We start from the raw sequence: 6,465 nt of genomic DNA, 5'->3' as shown, positions 1-6,465 counted from the left end.
GCAGGAAGACGAGGTGCTTGATGATTTTGCCTCTGAAACTGACCTCCTGACTGATTGCTCTGACGGTTCTGGTACTGGTGCTGGGGATACTGCCTTTGGAACTGCTGATGCTGCTGAGGTGGACGCTGGTTCTGCCTGAACTACTGGGGTTGATTGCCTGAGAAACGAGGACGATTGCTGCTTCCAGGCTGGGGTCCACTGATCTTGCGCTTACGATCCTCCATCTCCTTACGCTTCCTCTCTGTCATGATTGCTCTGTCAATCAGGTGCTGGAATGTCGGGAAGGTGTGATTCATCAGTTGGTACTGCAGAGGGTCAACCAAGCCTCTTAGGAAACGATACTGTCGCTTGGCGTCGGTGTTGACATCTTCAGGAGCATAGCGAGACAATTGCAGAAACCTGTCTCGGTACTCACTGACAGACAATGGCCCTTGCTTGAGAGCCAGGAACTCCTCCTTCTTCACTGTCATCAGACCTGCTGGAACATGGTACTGACGAAAGCTATCTCTGAACTCTTCCCAGGTGATGGCGTCAGGGTGGGCATGGGTGGCGAGATAAGACTCCCACCATGACTGGGCTGCTCCTCTCAACAGACGGGGACCATACAGGACTTTCTCCCTGTCATCGCACTGAGCGGTATGCAACTCCCGCTCCACAGTGTGCAGCCAATCTTCAGCATCCATGGGGTCAGAAGAGTGAGCAAACGTTGGTGGATGACCTCTCATGAATTCAGCACGCTTGTCTCTGGGCATCTGAGGCTGAGGTGGTGCCTGCTGCTGCTGCTGCTGCTGCTGAATGGCGGCCAAAGTTTGACCGATGGCTTGAACTGCCTGAGTCTGCATCAGAAACATCTGCTCGATGGACATCGGGGGCGGGGGCGGCAGGTGCTGTTGCTGGGGCACCTCTTCCTGTTGAGCGGCTCGCTCCTACTGAGCACGCCTTCCCCCTCTGCGCCTGTTCTCTGACATCTGCAGAATGCAACCACACATCAGAACTGATCTGGCAAATCTTGCAGCATAAGAAAAGAGTATAGAATTCTTCAACAACACTGAACATATGAGCATCTTCACTGATCTCCAACACAGACCACACAGCTTCTCAGATAAAGAGGGAAGTGGAATAAAAGGTTTCCCAACTATATAACTAACTCCATTAACATAATAGGTAAACCAAAATGCAAGGGATACCCACACTCTGGTGACAATCATTACAAAGATCCAAACCAAACATAGTTCATCATGACAAACATAAATGCACAGGATATAGCAAACTACCCTGTCTAACTAAGACTAACTAAGACCGAGACTAACGCTAAGACTGTAGCTTCTACGTATATATTTTGTATTAATTACGAGATCCAACTCTAACGATCTATGGTTCTAGATTTATCTTGGTCTTGCAATCGAGGTGGCCATAAGACTGGTGTCCACGCCGAGGTGAGCGGTACGGGTGCTGAGTCCCGACGGGGGCGGGGGAACCATCATCTAGGTGACGACGTTCCCCGCGCTCAGCCCGCAGCAGGGCGATCTCAGCACGAGCCCTACTCAGCTCGTCTAGTGCATGGTCCAGCTCCGTGTTTAGCATGACGGCTAGGTTGACTGTGCTGCTCAACCTAGGATTGCCCTCACCGACAGGTGAGACAATCACGCCTCCTGTGCTGCCAGATGGACGGCGGGGGTAATACTTCAGGTCAAGGTCGTCAGCTACCCCACCGAAAACCGAGCAGTAGTGCGAAAGCGCACGCTGTGCAGCATCTTGCATGGCTGCCTCAGCTGAGTCCCGCTCAGAGATAGAATAGTGCTCCGAGCAGGCCTCCGCACCCTGGAGACTGTTCTTCGGACGACGCACCAAGCAGGTCGCCTCCCAGCGGTCCGGGTAGACCCCGCGACTATGCTGGTAGACCACACAGCGATACTCGATGGACCAAGTATGCCGGTTAAGTGCCCGACGTAGCAAGGTGTCGAGCGCATCGTGGAAGTGACACCCGCGAGCGGCGTCGCGAGTGATGGATCGAGCAACCCATCCTTCCGGCTCAGGGTTAGCAGAGAAGTCGGTGTCGTGGCTCGAGCTGTCGTCGCCATCTCCGTCGTCTGGGTCTCCTCCAGCAGCTACTCCAGAAGCTGGGGCGCCCAGTGGTGGTGCAGGGGGCGCCTCCAGAGGAAGCACAGGGGAGCAGCTCCTCACAGACTCTATCTCCTGTTGGAGCGAGAAAGAAGAGCCCTGCTGCTCCTGTCGTCGACGTTCCTGCTCCTCATGCAGACGGTGGTGCAGTCTCTCCAAGTGGCTGGACTGTCCGGCCACGGGATGGCGAAGCGGACGCTCAGCAAGGCGGGAGGGTAAGAAGGGGATGACGGACTTTCGTGCAGTGTGTCTAAGTCGAGCCATCTACAAAAGACATCGCAAGCAAAAGGGTGAGAACAGAATCAATATGACCAGCAAGTAATGAACCATAAGTAAATGAAGGATTAGAATAAAACATGATTTTCAGCAAGGTATAATATATAGTAGAACATAGGTTTGGTCGGTATGACCAACTTTTGAAGGGATATCAAAGTCAAGGCAGGGACAGAGGTCTATAGTCCATAGAACGACCATTCTACTCTAGGTTAGCGGTCCTACAGTCAACCTAGCTTTGATACCACTTATGTCACACCCGGTTTTAGAAGGCAAACCGAATGCGAACCATGTACGTGCCAGGATCAGTTATTCACGTACACAACAGTTACATAACATGGACATCATCACACAGTGCTCAAAATAGTATTAAAAGGGAATAATAGTCGATTACATCATACGTCTGAGACGTCCATATAGTTCTTACGATAAATCAAAGTGCGGAAAAGAAACGTAGATAACCGCGGCCTTCACAGGCAGCCGACAGGGGGTTGCCGCTAACCCACGCCTAGAACTCGTCGTAGTCTTGGAACTCCTGGAAGTCTCCTTCCACGACTTCATCTTCTCCTGAGCAGTGGTTGCAATGCTGACAACCTGGGGATGGGGGGGGGGGGGTTTGGTGTGTAGAGCAAGGGTGAGTACACATCAACATACTCAGCAAGTATCCTGTTTGGCTGTAGTGGACTAGCTATATGTGGGGATAAGTCAAGCAGTTGCTTTTAGTTGGTCAGATTATTATTTACTAATAGAAAGCCAGGTTTTAGCATTAACCCAAGTTATTAGCCCGATGTACCCTTTCCAAACGGAAAAAGTACCACTTACCAGCACCATAGTCATAACCAAAACCATCGATCTCATAGCCACCGGTACCAAAGTATCTCTGATCAAGTACCACTAATCACTTGAGCTCCCTTGGCTGCTCATAACCGCGAGCACGGCTGATATATCAGTTTTCAAACACTCTGCAGAGGTTGTGCACTTTACCCACAAGCCGTGATTCCCATTCTGCCCGGAGATCATGACTCTCCATTGATCACTACCAAGGTGACCCAGCAGGGCATCACTACGTAGCCTTTACAAAGATTCCCCGGGGCTGTAGCCACCCGTTAGGTTTCCTAAATGCACCGCACTCCTCCCCAAGGGCGAACCCAAACTTGGCAGAGCGAGCCGCATACACCGAGCCCCATTGACGGCACGACGACTAAGTGAACTACACCCCGGATCCTCTAATTATTCAGCTAAGGGCATCCCATTCCACCCTCATGGTTGCACTGTTTTCCCGGGCGGTCATCCATAGAACAGGTCCTTACGGAGAGGCACTCGAGAAACCGCTCGAGCCCCCTTGATGACCACAAGTACAACATCATAATAAGAGAAGGGAAAACAGCGTATCATAGATAATCTCATCATGTTCATTGATTAGAGTTTGAGCAATAGCATAAAGCTAAATAATAATAATCCAACCCAAATAGGTAAACAAGGACATGGATATCAAAAGCTAGTCAATCCTTAGGCATAAATGTGTAATGCGGGAGGTGAATTAAAGAATGAATAGGACAGAGATAGGTCAAGGGACACTTGCCTCCACCAACCGACTGCTGCTCAGGGGTTTCTCCTGCGAGTTCCTCGGGCTCTTCACCGGATCGTTCTCTAAGCGGGTGCAAACATACATACATCCATCCATTGAAATTAGAAAACTAACAATACACCATACAAGAGAACAAGTAGATTAAACATGCATAGAATACCACATATAATAATGAGTTACTATGGTTAGAAAGAAATGAGAAAAGGTTTCGCGAGAGTTAAAGCTTATGCCCAAGACGCGCTACGGGTTGGTGAATAACTAGACGTCACGTGCTCTAGTTTTAATTGGTTCTAACAAAAGAATCAGCTACATGCACTAATGTAAACGCGATCACTTTTAGTAGATTAACATTTAATAAGATAGACGATTGGCTATACAAATTAACTAACGTAACCAATTTCCAAATTAAGACTCCTATCCTATTAATATAAACGACGTGATTAGCGCATATAGAATACGGGGGGTAGACGGGGGGTTAGGGGGGTAGACGAGGCACGACGGGTCGCGCCAAGGCACGCGCACTACGCGGGCACGCGCGCGAGGCCGCACGCACACACCACGGACTAGCCGTGCGCACGTCGGGGCCGAGCGCTAGCCGAGCTCAAAGCCGCGCGCCATAGGCACGCTGGGACAAGCTCGAGACCACGCAGGGGCCGACACGACGCGAGCAAGGCATGGCGGGGGCGAGCAGGCAAGCACGCCGGGGAAAGCGAGCGCGGGCGAGCGAGGATACGGCCGGACGGGGCCGAGCGCGGGGACGGGCGGGGCTCGCGCAGGGGTGGGGCCGGCGCGGGACGGGACGGGGGACGCCGGGGCGGCCGAGGGCGGGGCCGAGGCCGAGCTCGCCGGGGCGGCCGAGCTCGCCGGGGCCGGGGCAAGCCGAGCGGCGGGGGCGCGGGCGGCCGAGCCGGGGGCCGAGGCGGGCGGCGCGGGGCGCGGGGAGGCGCGCGGGTGGGCCGGCCGGGAGGCCCACGTGGGAGGGGAGGGGGGAGGCGCGGCTTGGGCCGGCCGGGAGGCCCACGCGGGGGGAGAAAAAGGGGGGGGGGCTGGGCCGAAATGGGAAAGGGAGAGAGGGGGAGAAAAAGAAAAGGATTTTCTTTTTCTAAAATCTAATTTTCTAGATGAAAGCTTTCACATTTTTAACAATCAAAAGTATGCATGGTTCGGCATGGTGCATCACCCAAAATAAAGTATTTTAAGGTTTTGCTTTACACGGGGTCTAAAGCCAAAACCCGCTATAACTTTGGAAAAGATCAAGGTTTAGCGAGGGAACGAGAAAAAAGAAAAGGGTAACGCCTGAATTTGGTGAGAGAAAAGAAGAAAAAATTCTACCCCCAAATTCAGGGCGTTACAGTTTCTTAGAAGAGGTTCAGGCATTCCCTTGAGAAATCAAAGTAGTGACGATAGGCCAAGTCAGTACAACAAGTAACCAGGGAAGAGTTCAAATCCTAATCCTGTAAAATCACGGTTCACTGAAAATAAAAAGAAACCAAGGTATTTTCAAGGGCCATTTCATTCATCAGTCTCTAGGGACTCATCTTTAAGCTCTTCAAAAGCTCCTGCTAGTAAATATTGCGATGAGAGACATAAACAACCCTTTTTGGCAGAGACAGACATTACTGAAAGCAGTAACAGAAGAACTGAGGTTAGACGCCTACAAAGTGGTAAGAAAGCTTCTATATTTGGTGATGGGCATCCATACACGCAGAAGAGTATCTCATAAGCTTCATCATCCTCAACAACTACTGGAGGCTTGCCAAAAGAGCATGATCTTGAATTTTATCAATTTATGCAGACGCACACAAGTTTGTCCAACAAAAAATGCACTCTTCATACATGTCTAATTCTATGCATTCAAGAATTAGGGAATGTCTAATTTAATTCCAGGAATACTACATTGAATGCTTCAGCACATATGCAGAAGGATAAAGAAGAAATGAATTCAAGTAGAGAAAGAATCCACCGAAACACATGAATGGAAATCAATTTACCAGAAAATAACATGCCACACCACAAGCCAGAAACTACAATAAAATAAGCTCACTAATGCAAGAAACTTAAACACGTCTCTAGCATATCGAAAATGTAAGAGCCAGAGGCTACTTAAACAACTACTAATTGAACAAACACTTACAAGCGCCATCTCGATGAAAAGCTTAGCTTCGCTCGATCCCAAATCTGCACAATAGCAACAAATAAAATCAGTGACATCAAACATGAATAGGCGAACACAGAAATCAAGAAAACCACACGATGCGGTGTGGTGCGGCGATGGAGGGGGGCGCTGATGGCTATGGGGAGCTGTGATATCCTGGCCCCTGGGATGGGATGTCCTGGCCTAAGGCTTAATAGAATTAATAGAGTTTGTGTGGGCTAGGGGGTTCGGGTATATGGCGCATGGCACATGTGGGCCCGGAGTGGTCACATGGCATGGCATATGACGATACTAGACACACAGACGTGGCTAAGAGGGGAGGTTCCTG

This window comes from Zea mays, chromosome 6, assembly GCF_902167145.1.
Source record: "Zea mays cultivar B73 chromosome 6, Zm-B73-REFERENCE-NAM-5.0, whole genome shotgun sequence".
NCBI lineage: Eukaryota > Viridiplantae > Streptophyta > Magnoliopsida > Poales > Poaceae > Zea > Zea mays.
This window is presented reverse-complemented; position numbering follows the sequence as displayed.